Source organism: Oncorhynchus tshawytscha, linkage group LG06 (assembly GCF_018296145.1).
Source record: "Oncorhynchus tshawytscha isolate Ot180627B linkage group LG06, Otsh_v2.0, whole genome shotgun sequence".
NCBI lineage: Eukaryota > Metazoa > Chordata > Actinopteri > Salmoniformes > Salmonidae > Oncorhynchus > Oncorhynchus tshawytscha.
In genome coordinates, this window is record NC_056434.1 from 56,701,607 (window position 1) to 56,720,383 (window position 18,777).

The window sequence follows — 18,777 nt, forward strand, 5'->3', positions numbered from 1 at the left end:
GCTGCATCCCTGAATGTTTTTGGTCAAGCCCCAGACCTTTTGATGGTCGAAGAATTTAGAAATTGCAGGCTGTAATTATGATATGAGTTTCCATAACGGCACTTCACTTACACGCTAGGCAGTATGCCGTAGAGAAACATTTTACTGAAAACCGTGGTCTCTAGCCAAAAACGTTCAAAAGATATGATCCATTTTACCCGAGATATGTTTTTTAGAATTTGTGATAAAATTGCTAAATAAACCATGGACCCTGGCTGTTTTAAAACTATGCTACTCGCGGATCGCTAAAAACTAGCCTACACTGTAATTGCAAACTGTAATTTATATGGTCATTTTGTGTACTATCAAAAGTAAAATACTGGGAAATGTTTTACTGCAGTATACTGTAAATTATGGTGCATTGTGAGAAAATGTTGTGGGCGAGAAAGGAATATTTCAAATGGCACTGTAATTCCATGCCACAGAATACAGTACAGTACCGTATTTTTAGATCACCACAAACCTTTTGACCACTAGAGGGTGCATGGTATTGCTATTTCTGTCTCATTAACATATTTTGAGGCATGCCTTGCAGCAGTATACATTTGTTGCACCTGTTAGTGAAAGTGCTGTAGCAATGTAACTGGTATGTGGTAGTAGTGCCCATCAATGCAAAAAAATATGGGCACACTTGACCAACTCCCCTTCCCCGGGCACGCAATCTTCTGGCATCTCTTCATTTTCTTCTTCAGATGGCTTCACACTTCAAAAGTGGATGGCCATGATAATATCCCAATTTCAATGTCTAAGATTTTGTATCCAAACATGATGTTGTGGGTCATTTTGACCCGGAGGCATTCTTTGTGTATAGATATTTGCACAGGTCCAAAATAAACAAGTGTCCTTGATGTGTTTTGTTTTGACTGCTTCTGGTGGCACTTTTATAATTATGTTTGGGTGAAAAGGAGCTTCCAAAGCTTCTCCTTCTCAGTGCGAGAGCCACATATCTCTGACACAGACATTCAAAAATGAGCTCCAAACCAAAAATGCTTGTTTGTGAGAAAGGAAATATGTTCAACAACTCTATACGTTTACTGGTCGGTGTCAGTAAACATTAGGGGGAAAAATAATTAAATTATTGCCAGCAGCACAGTTAGTCACCAACACTTTGAATAACATAAAAAAGCCTAACCAGCCCTGCTAGGGTGAGTAGAATGGTCAGAGTGAGGATGTGTTTTTTTGTTTATGCCTTTAAGTAGCTAGTAAGCTAGCCAACTTTAGACTGCCTTTGTGAGGTCAGAGAGCTTGGATCAAGCATGCTCCTTGGCAGATTTTGGGGTTGAATAATCCTTGTGAGAATCAAGGACAGTGGATAATAGGTAACATATTAAATTTGACAGTATATACAAAATGTAGTGAATTTGTTATTGGCGTAAAAAATATGCCAAACATCACCACATTAGTAAACTGGTAGAGCAGGGTCACAAGGCATCATCTGGGAAAGTACAACCAGCGAAACAAGAGATAACATGGTGATTAAAGTGGCTTTCCTGTGAACAGAAGTTATTATGATTTTTTTAACTACAATTGTTATTTGCAGGATTTATTTGTAATTTCAATAGCATTGGGTCTATGTTACTGACTGAAATCTGAGTTTCTGTTTGTGATTCAAACATTGCCATGTTTTTCTTAGTGTAACGGTTCTCTTGTGGTGAAGGAGAGTCGGACCAAAATGCAGCGTGTAGATTGCGATCCATGTTTAATCAAACAAACGTAACACGAATACACACAAAACACTACAAAACAATAAACGTAACGAAAACCGAAACAGCCTATTCTTGTGTCAACTAACACAGCGACAGGAACAAAGACACTAAGGACAATCACCCACGACAAACTCAAAGAATATGGCTGCCTAAATATGGTTCCCAATCAGAGACAACGATAAACACCTGCCTCTGATTGAGAACCACTCCAGACAGCCATAGACCTTGCTAGATAACCCCACTAGCTACAATCCCAATACACACACACCAAACCCCAAGACAAAACACACCACAATACAAAAACCCCATGCCACACCCTGGCCTGACCCAATACATGAAGAAAAACACAAAATACTTAGACCAGGGCGTGACAGAACCCCCCCCCCCTAAGGTGCGGACTCCCGAACGCACCTCAAAACAATAGGGAGGGTCCTAGGTAGATATAGGTAGATATAGCAGCCAGTGTTTGTTTTTAGATGTAAACTGAACGTTTACAACAGCTTGCTTGGTTCAAATTGAAAGACTAATTAATTCAATATAAATAGCGAGGCAATTTCCAGGTAATATGTTTTTGTGTTGCCTAAATGGTCTGCTGGAACAACCTACTGAGAATGGAGTCGTATTTGAATCACTGAATCACAAAGTGAATATATGCTTGTAAACAATTGTATGTGTTTGTTTTATTAATAATTGTAGCGTAATCAGAAGAGACAGTTACCTAAATCTAATGAATTCTAATAATAGTGGATAGGAAATTGCGATAGAGTTTAGGTACTGTAAATGTACTTCAGTGTCTTGAAAGGCGTCTGACAAATAGAATGTATAATTATTATTATTGTTATTATTATGATGTATTTCCTGGGTTGGGGTACAGTTTATTAAAGCATCAGTCATCTAATAACAGTGCCAGAAAGTGAGATGTTTTGTAAATATTCAACATTCATTTAAGTTTATTCGGGGTAAGTCAACTGAGCAGTTGAGTGAGTCTACTCTGTTGTTGCAATGGAAAATGTGTCCTGAAAACAACAGCAAATGTGTGTGTTCTAACCTTAGCATTTAGCTATGTAATCAGAGATGTCAGTGCTGTACGTTTTTCCAATCTACTTTTTAGAATGTATAGTTGAAGTCGTACGTTTACATACACCTAAGCCAAATACATTTAAACTCCGTTTTTCACAATTCCTGATATTTAATCCTAGTAAAAATTCCCTGTCTTAGTTCAGTTAGTATCAACACTTTATTTTAAGAATGTGAAATGTCAGAATAATAGTAGAAATAATTATTTATTTCAGCTTTTATTTCTTTCATCACATTCCCAGTGTGTTTACATACACTCAATTAGTATTTGGTAGCATTGCCTTTAAATGGTTTAACTTTGGGTCAAAAGTTTTGGGTAGCCTTCCACAAGCTTCCCACAATAAGTTGGTTGAATTTTGACCTATTCTTCCTGACAGAGCTGGTGTAACTGAGTCAGGTTTGTAGGCCTCCTTGCTCGCACACACTTTTTCAGTTCTGCCCACAGATTTTCTATAGGATTGAGGTCAGGGCTTTGTGATGGCCACGCCAATACCTTGACTTTGTTGTCCTTAAGCCATCATCAGACCAGAGGACATTTCTCCAAAAAGTGCGATCTTTGTCCCCATGTGCAGTAACAAACCGTAGTCTGGCTTTTTTATGGTGGTTTTGGAGCAGTGGCTTCTTCCTTGCTGAGTGACCGTTCAGGTTATGTAGATAAAGGACTCGTTTTATTGTGAATATAGATACTTGTGTACCTGTTTCCTCCAGCATCTACACAAGGACCTTTGCTGTTCTGTTATTCTGTGATTGATTTGCACTTTTCGCACCAAAGTACGTTCATCTCTAGGAGACAGAATGCATCTCCTTCCTGAGCAGTAGGACGGCTGCGTAGTCCCATGGTGTTTATACTTGTGTACTATTGTTTGTACAGATGAACGTGGTACCTTCAGGCGTTTGGAAATTGCTTCCAAGGATGAACCAGACTTGTGGATGTTTACAATTTTTTGTCTGAGGTCTTGGCTGATTTCTTTTGATTTTCCCATGATGTCAAGCAAAGAGGCACTGAGTTTGAAGGTAGGCCTTGAAATACATCCACACGTACACCTCCAATTGAGTCAAATGATATCAATTACCCTAATTTTCAGGATTTTTTTTATCCTCACGATCGTGACAGAATATCCCACCACGCAAGGACCAAGCAGCGTGCCATGGAGGAGAAGGTGTTTTGGACATGGGAGGACAGGAGATCCTTCCTTGGCGGGAATCGCCAAGGAGCATGGAAGGACAGCGATAACGCCGGGGACCACGGCCACTGAAACCCCAAGATTGTTTGGGTGGGGGGCACGAGGGGTGGCCGGTCGAGCCGAGGAGAGTGCCAGAGCCCGCCTGGGAGTCGATGGAACAATGTGAGGAAGGATACCGGAGAGAGGGAGAGAGCAAGGAGTAGGCTGCAGCACAGGCGGGCTGAAGAGCGGGTCATCAGTCCGGTGCCATCTGTGCCAGCTCCACGCACCAGATCTCCAGTGCTCCTCCCCAGTCCGATATGTCCTGGGCCGGTTCCTCGCACTCGTCATGAGGAGCGTGTCGTCAGTCCGCTGCCAAAGAAACCCCAAAATTATTTTGGGGTGGGGCACATGGAGCTGGCTCGGAAAGAGCCAGAGACCGTCAGGGAGGCGATGGAGAAGTTGGGAGAGAGAGAAATGTTATGTAAGTGTGTTCTGCACGGCATCCAACCTGAAGATCCTGTCAGCAGTCTGGTGAGTCCTGTGCCAGCTCCCGTACCCTTCCTGAAGTGCGTGTCACCAGTCCGGTGCAACCTGTGCCGGCTCCATGCATCAGAGCTCCAGTGCGCCTTCCCAGTCCGGTATGTCCTGTGCCAGCTGCCCACACCCGCCCTGAAGTGCGTGTCACCAGTCCGGTGCCACCTGTACCGGCTCCACGCACTAGGACTCCAGTGCGCATTCACAGTCCAGAGCTTCCGGCGACGGTTCACAGTCCAGAGCTTCCGGCAATGTTTCACAATCCGGAACCTCCAACGACGGTTCACAGTCCGGAACTTCCAGCGACGGTCCACAGTCCGGAACCTCCAGCGACGGTTCACAGTCCGGAACCTCCAGCGACAGTTCACAGTCTGGAACCTCCTGCGACGGTCCACAGTCCGGAACCTCCAGCGATGGTCAACGGTTCGGAACCTCTAGCGACGGTCAACGGTCCGGAACCTCCAGAGACGGTCAAAGGTCAGGAACTTCCAGCGACGGTCAACGGTCCGGAACCTCCAGCGACGGTCCGGAACCTCCAGCGAGGGTCAACGGTCCGGAGCTTCCAGGCAAGTCGTCCAGTCCTGTTCCAGGGCAGGAGCCATCCTCTGCGCCGGTGCCCAGTCCAGGCATGGCGTCCAGTCCCTCTCCATGGCCGGAGCATTCCTCTGCGCCAGTGGCTAGTCCAGGCACGGCGTCCAGTCCAGCTCCATGGCCTGAATCTTCCTCTGCGCCGCTGCCCAGTCCAGACACGGTGTCCAGTCCCACTCCAGGGCAGGAGCCTTCCTCTGCACCGGCGTCCAGTCCAGCTCCATGGCCGGAGCCTTCCTCTGCACCGGTGCCCAGTCCAGGCACGGCATCCAGCCCAGCTCCATTGCCGGAGTCCTCCTTTGCGCCAGTGCCCAGTCCAGGCATGGTGTCCAACCCAGCTCCATGGCCGGAGCCCTCCTTTGCGCCGATGACCAGTCCAGGCACGGCGTTCAGCTCCGGCGCCATGGCCGGAACCAGGGTCTGGGCGGGGGCTACGACCTACACCGGAGCCGCCACCAACACTAATCACCCCCCTACCCTCCCCATTTGGTTTCAGGTTTTGCGGCCGGAGTTCGCACCTTTGGGCCCTTGGTTCTCTATGGTGTAGTAGGTCAGGGCGTGACTAGGGGGTGTTCTAGTATGTCAATTTCTATGTTGGTGCTAATATGGTTCCTAATTAGGCAGCTGTTTATCGTTGCCACTAATTGGGGATCATATTTAGGTAGCCATTTTCCACCTGTGTTTTGTGGGATATTGTTTGTGTTTAGTTGCCTGTGTGCATGGCATGACTTCACGTTTCGTTGTTTCTTTATTGTTTTGTTTGTTTCACGGAGAATAAAAATATGTGGAACTAAACTCACGCTGCGCCTTGGGCTGTTTATCCTCACGATCGTGACATCACCACAAGCCAATGTTACATGATGCAATTGGAAATCAAATCTCAGGGAATGTTGTTGGCTCATTGCTCATCCTCCAACCCCAATTAAAATGGGATTTCATCTCCCATACTCATATTTACCTTGACTCTGCTGATTTATAGAGATTAAATTTGCCCCAAATGTGTCCATATGATGGCCATCTTCTACGGCACAAAGGGCGTCTGTGTTTCTCCCACTAGTTGCAGCAAATTTAATTATATGCCTGTGGATGTGTGTGAGTGAGAGAGTGTGTGTTTGTAAGGGAAATAGGGTATTATTTTTTTGTATGTGAGTGCAAGGGAAATAGGGTGTTATAAAAACAGTGAATGTGCATGTGCACACATATGTGTGTATACAGTTTAGTGAGTGTACAGTAAAAAAAATTGCGGTTTAGGTCTTGGATTTGGAGGCATTATGCAGTTACTGAGCTCTTTTGGGATTTTGTGGTTTGATCTTAGTCGTAAACACCATTTTTCCTAACTTCTCTCAAAACCATGGCTTTGCTTATAGGCATTACAGTGGGACCAATACAATGTGTGTTTGTGTATTTTTCTGTTATGTGAGCCGCTGCTTTGCAAATGTATGCTAATAATGTGTTCAAATGCATTCAGAGAGGAGAAAAGGGAAACTGTATCTAAAGTGAAGTATATTCTGTTTACTTTAGGTGAGGACATTGATTTTGGGAAGGCTGCAAAGGCAATGGAGTCATCTCACGCAATTCAGTTTCTTCATTCTTTGGTTTATTTATCTCACGAAACGACGTACAACTTTGAACGTCACTGACGCCTGAGACGTAGTATTCAATAATAGACAAGTCTTATGGGCAAAAGCATACGGCCAAACAGAGGGGTTACTGAAAGGCTAGGAGAATAACAACACACACACACACATAAAACCCACCCCTTCTTTCAACGCATGGTACCACCCCATCATTATGAGCATTGTACAACAGTTATAAAACAGTATAAACATTTCATTTGTATCAGCCTAACCATGAATATGATATGAAATTAAATAGAATATTCCATGTTTAGGGTCATATCCCCATAGTCATATCACCTTCATATCCTCTGTATTTGACCCAATACTTGGCTAGAGTGTATATCCTAGCAGACATGTACTAATAATACACTGAGTGTACAAAACATTGGGAACTGCTCTTTCCATGACATAGACTGACCAGGTGAAAGCTAACATCCTTTATTGATGTCACCTGTTAAATCCACTTCAAAAAGTGTAGATGAAGGGGAAGAGACAGGTTAAAGAAGGATTTTTATGCCCTGAGACATGGATTGTGTATGTGTGCCATTCAGAGGGTGTTAGTAGGTTCCAGGTGCACCGGTTTGAGTGTGTCAAGAACTGCAACGCTGCTGGATTTTTCACGCTTAACAGTTTCCCGTGTATATCAAGAATGGTCCACCCCCAAAGTGCATCCAGCCAACTTGCCACAACTGTGGGAAGCATTGGAGTCAACATGGGCCAGCATCCCTGTGGAACGCTTTTGACACTTTGTAGAGTCCATGCCCTGACGAATTGAGGCTGTTCTGAGGGTTAAAGGAGTGTAACCTAATGTTATGTACACTCAGTGTAGGATTTAAAGCATGCCTGTTGAGAACCTAGGAGAGGCCCTGTGTTGGTTCCTTAATGGACATTTCACAAGCAAACCTGCAAAGGGAGCGGAAGAGGGAGGAGAAGGAAGAGAGGGATTGAGGGAAGAGGAAGAAGAGGCTGGTGTACTGTAACTGATATGGGACCTCTGTGCTAATGGCTAGCACCTACCTGATTAGATGAACACATGACACAACCTTCATTCCTTTTTTCTTTCTCTCTTTTTCTTGTCCCTCTCTTTGGCTCACTCGCTCTCGCTCTTGCTCTTGCTTTCTACTTCTCTGACTCTTTCCATTTCCTCCTCCTCTCTCATGCTATGCTATGTCCATAATTACTCAGTTATGTGTATTATAGAGTTATTCTGTAACTAAAATATAGTATGGGCATTGTGTTTGTACTGTAACACTGGCATTGATGTTTACGCCCTCTGTCTGTGGTGTACTGTTGTGATTCGAGGGGTCCAGTAGATCAAAAGCCTACAATGTAAAACCTAATAAGTAAACAGTACTTAAAAACTTTGAGGAAATGTGTTGCCTCAAACAAATTTAGTTAATTAACTTAGTTGGTTAAGTTATATGTATACTACCAGTCAAAGGTTTTACAGGTTTTTTCTTTATTTTTACAATTTTCTACATTGTAGAATAATAGGGAAGACATCAAAACTCTGAAATAACCCATATGGAATCATGCAGTAACCAATTGTTTTTTAACAAATCAAAATATATGCTATATAAGAGATTCTTTAATTAGCCACCCTTGACTTGATGACATCGTTGCACACTCTTGGCATTTTCTCAACCAGCTTCACCTGGAATGCTTTTCCAACAGTCTTGAAGGAGTTCCTACATTTAATGAGCACTTGTTGGCTGCTTTTCCTTCACTCAGTGGTCCGACTCATCCCAAACCATCTCAATTGGGTTGAGGTCGGGTGATTGTGGAGGTCATCTGATGCAGCACCCCATCACTCTCCTTCTTGTGTTGGGTCATTGTCATATTGAAAAACAAATGATAGTCCCACTAAACACAAACGAGATGGGATGGCGTATCGCTGCAGAATGCTGTGGTAGCCATGCTGGTTAAATGTGCTTGAATTCTAAATAGATCACTGACAGTGTCACCAGCAAAGCACCCCCACACCATAACACCTCCTCCTCCATGCGTTATGGTGGCAAATACACATTCGGAGATCATCCATTCACCCACACCGTGTCTCACAAATCTACAATTTGGACTCCTGACCAAATGACAACTTTCCACCAGTCTAATGTTCATTGCTCATGTTTCTTGGCCCAAGCAAGTCTCTTCTTCCTATTGGTGTACTTTATTAGTGGTTTCTTTGCAGCAATTCGACCGTGAAGGCCTGGTTGACACAGTCTCCTCTGAACAGTTGAGATGTGTCTGTTACTTGAACTCTGTGAAGCATTTATTTTGGCTGGTAATTCTAATGAACTTATCCTCTGCAGCAGAGGTAACATTGGGTCTTCCAATCCTGTTGTGGTCCTCATGAGAGCCAGTTTCATCATAGCTTGATGGCCTCCAACTGCTCTTAAATGCAAGTAAAACTAAATGCATAGTATTCAATCGATCCCTGCCCGCACCTGCCCGCCCGTCCAGCATCATTACTCCGGATGGCACTGACTTAGAATACGTGGCCAACTACAAATACCTAGGTGTCTGGTTAGGCTGTAAACTCTCCTTCCAGACTCACATTAAGCATAACCAATCCAAAATTAAATCTAGAATTGGCTTCCTGTATCGCAACAAAGCATCCCTCACTCGTGCTCAAATCAAATCAAATCAAAGTTTGTCACGTGCGCCGAATACAACAGGTATAGGTAGACCTTACAGTGAAATGCTTACATACAGGCTCTAACCAAAAGTCTGGAGGAAAAAAAGTATGTGGGTGTGTGTGTAGGTAAGTAAAGACATATAACAACAGTAAAAAGACATTTAAAAATAAGAGTAGCAAGGCTATATACAGACACCGGTTAGTCAGGCTTATTGAGGAAGTATGTACATGTGTGTATGGTTAAAGTGACTATGCATATATAATGAACAGAGAGTATCAGTAGCATAAAAAGAGGGGTTGGCAGGTGGTGGGACACAATGCAGATAGCCCGGTTAGCCAATGTACGGGAGCACTGGTTGGTCGGGCCAATTGAGGTAGTATGTAAATGAATGTATAGTTAAACTGACTATGCATATAAGATAAACAGATATTAGCTGCAGCGTAAAAGAGGGGTTGGGGGGGGCATACAATGCAAATAGTCCGGGTAACCATTTGGTTACCTGTTCAGGAGTCTTAAGGCTTGGGGGTAAAAAATGTTGAGAAGCCTTTATCTCCTAGACTTGGCACTCCGGTACCGCTTGCCATGCGGTAGTAGAGAGAACAGTCTATGACTGGGGTGGCTGGGGTCTTTGACAATTTTCATGGCCTTCCTCTGACACTGCCTGCTGTAGAGGTCCTGGATGTCTGGCAGCTTTGCCCCAGTGATGTACTGGGCCGTACGCACTACCCTCTGAAATGCCTTGCGGTCGGTGGCCGAGCAATTGCAGTACCAGGCAGTGATGCAACCGGTCAGGATGCTCTCGATGTTGCAGCTGTAGCACCTTTTGTGGATCTGAGGACCCATGACAAATCATTTTAGTTTCCTTAGGGGGAATAGGCTTTGGTGTGCCTTCTTTACGACTGTCTTGGTGTGTTTGGACAATTCTAGTTTGTTGTTGATGTGGACACCAAGGAATTTGAAGCCCGTCGATGAGAATGGGGACGTGCTCGGTGCTCCTTTTCCTGTAGTCCACAATCATCTCCTTAGTCTTGGTTACGTTGAGGGATAGGTTGTCTGACCTCCTCCCTATACGCTGTCTCGTCGTTGTCGGTGATCAGACATACCACTGTTTTGTCGTCAGCAAACTTAATGATGGTATTGGAGTCGTGCCTGGCCATGCAGTCGTGGGTGAACAGGGAGTACAGGAGGGGACTGAGCACGCACCCCTGGGGAGCTCCAGTGTTGAGGATCAGCGTGGCAGATGTGTTGCTCACCACTTCGGGGCAGCCCAACAGGAAGTCCAGGATCCAGTTGCAGAGGGAGGTGGTTAGTCCCAGGTTCCATAGCTTAGTGATGAGCTTTGAGGGTACTATGGTGTTGAACGCTGAGCTGTAGTCAATGAAAAGCATTCTCAAATAGGTGTTCCTTTTGTCCAGGTGGGAAAAGGCAGTGTGGAGTGCAATAGAGATTGCATCATCTGTGGATTTGTTTGGGCGGTATGCAAATTGGAGTGGGTCTAGGGTTTCTGGGATAATGGTGTTGATGTGAGCCATTACCAGCCTTTCAAAGCACTTCATGGCTACGGACGTGAGTGCCACGGGTCTGTAGTCATTTAGGCAGGTTGCCTTAGTGTTCATGGCAACAGGGACTATGCTGGTCTGCTTGAAGCACGTTGGCCTTGTGAATGTTGACCTGTTTAAAGGTCTTACTCACGTCGGATACGGAGAGCGTGATCACACAGTCGTCCGGAATAGCTGATGCTCTCATGCATGCCTCAGTGTTGATTGCCTCGAAGCAAGCATAGACGTTATTTAGCTCGTCTGGTAGGCTCGTGTCAGTGGGCAGCTTGCGGCTGTGCTTCCCTTTGTAGTCTGTAATAGTTTGCAAGCCCTGCCACATCCGACGAGCGTCGGAGCCGGTGTAGTATGATTCAATCTTAGCCCTGTATTGAAGCTTTGCCTGTTTGATGGTTCATCGTAGGACATAGCGGAATTTCTTGTAAGCTTCCGGGTTAGAGTCCCGCACCTTGAAAGCGGCAGCTCTACCATTTAGCTCTGTGCGAATGTTGCCTGTAATCCATGGTTTCTGGTTGGGGTATGTATGTACAGTTACTGTGGGGACGATGTCCTCAATGCACTTATTGACAAAGCCAGTGACTGATGTGGTGTATTCGTCAATGTCATCGGAAGAATCCCGGAACATGTTCCAGTCTGTGATAGCAAAACAGCCCTGTAGTTTAGCATCTGCTTCACCTGACCATTTTTTAAAAGACCTATTCACTGGTGCCTCCTGCTTTAATTTTTGCTTGTAAGCAGGAATCAGGAGGATAGAGTTGTGCTCGGATTTACCAAATGGAGGGCGAGGGAGAGTTCTGTATGCATCTCTGTGTGTGGAGTACAGGCAATCTATAATTTTTTTCCCTCTGGTTGCACATTTAACATGTTGATAGAGACTTGGTAGACTGATTTAAGTTTCCCTGGATTAAAGTCTCCGGCCACTAGGAGCGCCGCCTCTGGGTGAGGGGTTTCCTGTTTGTTTTTTTTCTTATACAGCTGGCTGAGTGCGGTCTTAGTCCCGGCGTCTGTCTGTGGTGGTAAATAAACAGCCACGAAAAGTATAGCTGAGAACTCTCTAGGCAAGTAGTGTGGCCTGCAATTTATCATAATATACTCTACTGCAGGCGAGCAAAATCTACAGACTTCCTTAGATTTCATGCACCAGCTGTTGTTTACAAATAATCACAGACCGCCGCCCCCCGGTCTTACCGGAGTGTGCTGTTCTATCCTGCCAGTGCAGCGTGTATCCCGCTAGCTGAATATCCATGTCGTCATTCAGTCACAATTCCGTGAAACATAGGATACTACAGTTTTTGATGTTCCGTTGGTAGGATATTCGTGATCGTACCTCGTCTAGTTTATTGTCCAATGATTGCACGTTGGCGAGTAATATTGACGGTAACGGCAGCTTCCCTAGTTGCCTTCTGCGGGTCCGGACGAGGCATCCGGCTCTTCTTCCTCTGCATCACTTCCTTTTGTGGATAATTGGGATGTCTGCCCTGTGGAGTGTTTGGAGAAAATCGTGTGAGTCCTGCTTGCTGCTGCTGTTGTTGTTGTTGCTGTTGTTGTTGAAAAAATCTTTGTAAAATCTGAGGTGAGTGATCGCTGTCCTGATATCTAGAAGCTCTTTTCTGCCGTAAGATACGGTTGCAGAAACATTATGTACAAAATAATTTACAAATATCGTGAAAAAAACCCACATAATAAGACAATTGGTTAGGAGACCGTAAAACGGTGGCCATCTCCTCCGGTGCCATTTTGCCGCCAAACATACCCTCGTAAAACTGACCATCCTACCGATCCTCGACTTCGGCAATGTCATCTATAAAATAGCCTCCAACATTCTACTCAACAAATTGGATGCAGTCTATCACAGTGCCATCCGTTTTGTCACCAAAGACCCCTGCACTACCCACCATTGCGACCTCTACTCTCTCGTTGGCTGGCCCTCGATTCATACTCGTTGCCAAACCCACTGGCTACAGGTTATCTACAAGTCTTTGCTAGGTAAAGCCCCGCCTTATCTCAGCACACTGGTCACCATAGCAGCACCCAGTCGTAGCATGCACTCCAGCAGGTATATCTCACTGGTCACCCCCAAAGCCAATTCCTCCTTTGGTCGTCTTTCCTTCCAGTTCTCTGCTGCCAGTGACTGGAACAAATTGCAAAAATCTCTGAGGCTGGAGACTTATATCTCCCTCTAACTTTAAGCATCAGCTGTCTGAGCAGCTTACCGATCACTGTACCTGTACACAGCCAATCTGTAAACAGCACACCTGACTACCTCATCCCCATATTATTACTTACCATCTTGCACCCTAGTATCTCTACTTGCACATCAACATCTGCACATCTATCACTCCAGTATTAATGCTAAATTGTAATTATTTTCACCTCCAGGGCCTATTTATTGCCTACCTCCCTACTCTTTTACATTTGCACACACTGTACATAGATGTTCTTTTTTTTCTTTTGTGTTATTGACTGCACATTTGTTTATGTGTAACTCTGTTTTGTCGCACTGCTTTGGCCAGGTCGCAGTTGTAAATGAGAACTTGTTCTCAACTGTCCTACCTGGTTAAATAATGGTGAAATAAAATGTTTAAAAATAAAAAATTGAAAACACTCCTCAGTAATAGGCACATGACAGCCCGCTTGGAGTTTGCCAAAGGGCTACTAAAGGACTCTTAGACCATGAGAAACAAGATTCCCTGGTCTGATGAAACCAAGTTTGAATTATTTGGCCTGAATGCTAAGCGCCACGTCTGGAGGAAACCTGGCACAATCCCTATGATGAAGCATAATGCTGTGGGGATGTTTTTCAGTGGCAGGGACTGGGAGACTAGTCAGGATCGAGGGAAAGATGAACAGAGCAAAGTACAGAGAGATTCTTGATGAAGACTTGCTCCAGAGCACTCAGGACCTCAGACTGGGACGAAGGTTCACCTTCCAGCAGGACAACAACCCTAATCACACAGCCAAGTCAACGCAGGAGTGGCTTCGGGACAAGTCTCTGAATGGCCTTTAGTGGCCCAGCCAGAGCCCGGACTTTGAAACCGATCACATCTCTGGAGAGACCTGAAAATAGCTGTGCAGCGACTCTCCCCATCCAACCTGTCAGAGCTTGAGAGGATCTGCAGAGAAGAATGGGAAAAACTCCCCAAATACAGGTGTGCCAAGCTTGTAGCATCATACCCAAGAAGACTTGAGGCTGTAATTGCTGCCAAAGGTGCTTCAACAAAGTGGTAAAGGGTCTGAATATGTATGTAAATGTAATATTTCTGTTTAATTTATTTCATACATTTGCAAAAAATTACGTCTTAAAACACGTTTTTGCTTCATAATTATGAGGTATTGTGTGTAGATTGATGAGGGATTTTTTTTAAATAAGTCTGTAACGTAACAAAATGTGGAAAAAGTAAAGGGGTCTCTACACTTTCCGAATGCACAGTATCACCCAATGACACTGTGGAGCCTAGTTAAAATATCACACAGCTGGTTACACTTCTTGTGGAAAAAGGAAACAGTCATGCAGTGAATGTCAATGAAAATCTACACAAACCTTGGTTTATTGTAGAAACTTTGACAGCAGCTGTCCAGCATGTCCACACTTGCATCTGAAAGTCTCGATGAGACGAGGACTGTGGCGATCTAGGCCATCATAGAAATCCTGCTACAAATTCTTGCAAGCAATCGGGTGGAACTCCAAGTTGACCTGTAAAAATCAAATGACAAGAGCTTAACACAAACTTAATAAAGGACAATGTACATAGGTAGAAAAGTATTATACCATTTTTTTAAAGGAAAGTCACCTTTGGAATGCATGCATCTTTTCAGCAATCAATACATTTTGTTCTTAGTGGAGCCACATTTAATGCAATTGAGATGGTGCCTGAGATTATCCATTATGTCAAACAAAGGGTAAAACTGAAACTAGATTTTCCTTGAAGAGAGCAGGCCAACGTTCAACTATCCTATGGCAGGCAACTTGCATATGGCAGGTTCTGACTCCACCACTTCTTTGTGTCTCAGAGCAAATGTCAGATCCATCTTCTGCTTCAAAGTTCATCCATTCGGTGTGCTCTTCTGCATTTCCTCTACCAGGACGTTTGGTGGATCTTCAAGGCTGGATTGATCAAGCCCCTCAGAAAAATTGGGTAAGAAGTTGAGCTCACATTTCTTCGCCTTCTTAATGTTCTTGTTTGGTGGTTCTCCCTCAGATGAGTTTCTTTCACGCAGAAACAGAACAGAAACAGAAATATCTTGGTATCCTGCTTTGCGTAGCTTTGTCCTGAAGTTCCCCATTTTGTACTTGAGGCTGATCTTACATCCACACCAACTCGTGGGTGAACCTCTTTGTTGAAGACAAGGATGTTTTTTTTTACCAGTGCTGAAGTAACATGATCAAAATCTGTGTCTCATGGGAACGCCTTAAGGCTGTAAATGCTTTCTGTCAGTTTACAAGGATGTCATGTTTCAGCTCTTTTTCATAACAGGCAGGTTCCATCCTTAAGAGGTAGTTGATCCCCTAGTCATAGTCTATATTCAACATCAAAATCTCAAACTTCTGGTCACTGCTTTGACCTTTCCTGAGATTAAGTGTTGGAGAGAATCTGTATTTGCTTCGCGGCAGATAGTGTGTCATTAAGTATTTCATTTGACACATAGAGGGGTATCAGGTCAAGCACAGGGATGACTTTTAATGGCCTTTTCAATGTCTGCCATGTTGCTCAAGTTACAAGTTAAAGTGAAGTTGCAATCAAGTCCTAGTGCTCCTTTAATTTGGCTAATCAAATCCTCAACTTCATCAGGCTTCGCGGCCACCTTCCTTATGTCACCCTCTATGAGAATAACTCTCTTGACCATCTTCTGATGTGTAGGCATCTTGGGGATATAAACAGAAAAAAAGTCATGGTTAATGACTCGTTCAATATAACGCTTGTGTAACCATTAATTTACCACCAATTCTGTAAATGTAAAGTTGGGAAAACATCATTAATTTGACCATTTGAAAAGACAATTACACATAACTTAAAAGCCATACATGCACATGAATAAAATCATTGAGGATAACACACAATAAAGTTATTTCCATTGTGGTCCTCTTGAGACAAGATGGCTATACAAGATCGAACACAGTATGGCAGTGAAATAACTTTAAAAAATGAAATAATTTTAAAAAAGCATAAAAGAAGAACATCTATCTCATCATTCCAGTTACATCATAGGGGTTATTCATATGGGCACAGAGGACATCAAATATATTTTTACTTTATTTTTAAAGCTGTCCAGAGAGGATGTTGTTTTTATAGGCAGAGGCAACTCATTCCATTCTGAGGCTCCAGTATACAAGAAAGTACCTTACCCAGCATTACTCCTGAACCTGTATAAGCACACATCAGCAATACCTGATCTGGTGCTGTGATTGCGTGCATTCCTAACATGAGGAAAGTAATCACTTAAATATCTGGGCACAGGACCATAAATACTACTGTAAACCAAACCTAGTCTAATCTGGGACACCCTAGCCTCAACAGGCAGCCAGTTTAGTTCCTGAAAGCAGCTCCTGCCTATGTGAGTACATGGACTCACCTTCAATACTACCCTGATCAACTTATTCTGTGCTGTCTGGAGCTTCCCCTTCATACGTTTAGATAAGCCCCTAAACCAGGAAGTACTAGCATAGTCAAAATGGCATTGAATGAGGGCAGTAGCTAGCACGTTCATGGAGTCCTTATCCAGCAGCTTGGACTTTCTAGTCAAAAACTTAGTCCTAGCATTAACCTTCCCTAGCACCTTATTGGCCATGCTCACACCTCCCAAGCAGCTAACAGAGGTTTTAGTAGTCAGCACCTCACCCCCTAACTCCACTCTGATTTCAGACAACCTACACAATTTAGGTCTGGAACCAAAAATAATTGCTTCAGTTTTACCTAAGTGCAGAGATAGCTTATTATCTCCAAGCCATTTGCTAATGTTAGTAAGCTCTGTGCTAAGTATGCTCTCCAACATAGTTTTACTTTTGTGAGACACCAGAAGTGTAGAGTAATCCGCATAAAGAAAAAGACGGCAAGAATCTTTCATATCATTAATATACAATAAAAACAGCAGAGGCCCAAGCACCCTCCCCTGTGGAACGCCACAACTCACTGGTTTTGCCTGAGACAGCGAACCATTGACCTCTACTACTTGCTCCCTTCCTGATAAATAGGACTTTACCCAGCCTAGAGGGATACTGCTTAACCCCAGTGCCTCCCGTTTGGAGATTAGGAGACAGTGGTTAACTGTATCAAGGGCCTTCTGTAGGTCAAGCAGTACCATTCCACACAGATTTCCCTCGTCAATCTCTTTCCTGATGAAGTCAGTCAAGTAAAGTAGACATGAATCAGTGGAGTATGTTTTTCTAAAACCCGACTGAAATTCATACATTAGACCTGGTTTGTTAACATATTCATGCATTTGCTCATGTACAATTCTCATCTTTGATGTTACACAGAGTATAGATACAGGCCTATAATTCCCAGGGTCAGACTTTATCCCCTTCTTATACAGAGGTATAACTTTAGCTTGTTTCATGTCCCTGGGAAAGGTGCCTTGTTCAAGAGAGAGATTAACAATATGCGTAATACAAGGGCCAATTTGCTCAGCAGAATCTATGAGAAACCTTGCAGGAATATTATCCAGGCCTGTGGCTTTGGGACATTTAAGCTCTGCCAGCATGCTGACTATTTTGGCTGTTGCTACCTTTGCAAAAGAAAAAGAGTTTGGCTGAACCCCTTACTCTACATAATACTTCTTGACTTGGTTGCTTCCATACAAACCGGAACTGGTGGGCCTGGTGGGCAGCTTGCTGGCAACAAAAGTTTAAAAAAAGAAGAAGTTGAATTCATTGGCAACCTCTGCTTTTTCATATACCATCTCCCCCTTGATGTTCAGTCCAATTACTGTTCAGTTTGTTTTTGGCAGTACTACTACAGCCTAGTTCCTTAAATGATTTCCAAAGCTTTTTAGGGTCATTTTTGTTTTCAATTATTTTCTCAGCAAAGTAACCCCTCTTAGCTTCATCCATCCTGCTCTGTGCTTCATTTCTGGGACGTTTATATAGGACAAAATCATGCTGCTCTTGAGAGTTCTTAAAGGCCTTATACCTTGCTTGGATAGATTCTAGAATCTCATGATTAAACCAAGGGCTAGATCTCTGCTTTACCCTTACCCATCTAATGGGAGCCACCACGTCATCATTTAAAGGCTTCCGAGGCACTGTCTACCTCAACACTATCTAGCACAGGTAACCAGTCAATTTTACCAACTTCCTCCCTAAACTTTTCTACAGTGTTTTTTGAGTCCTCTGATTCTAATGGTTTTGTGACACTGAAATATATATTTAAAAATCCACCTTGTGTAAAATGTAATAAAATGATCACTGATTCCATAGACTATTACTCCACTCAGCGATATTTTAGATTCATCAGACACCAATATTAAGTCAATTGTACTTTGCACTGTTTCACATATCCTGGTGGGATCTTTTATCATTTGGGTCAAAATTGTTTACAGACAGATTATTTCACTTGTCCTTCACTGTATCACAATTCCAGTGGGTCAGAAGTTTACATACACTAAGATAACTGTGCCTTTAAACTGCTTGGAAAATTCCAGAAAATGATGTCATGGCTTTAGATGCTTCAGATAGGCTAATTGACATCCTTTGAGTCAATTGGAGGTGTACCTGTGGATGTATTTCAAGGCCTACCTTCAAACTCAGTGCCTCTTTGCTTGACATCATGAGAAAATTCAAAAAATTAGCCAAGACCTAGAACAAAATGTGTAGACCTCCACAAGTCTGGTTCATCCTTTGGCAGCAATTTCAAAATGCC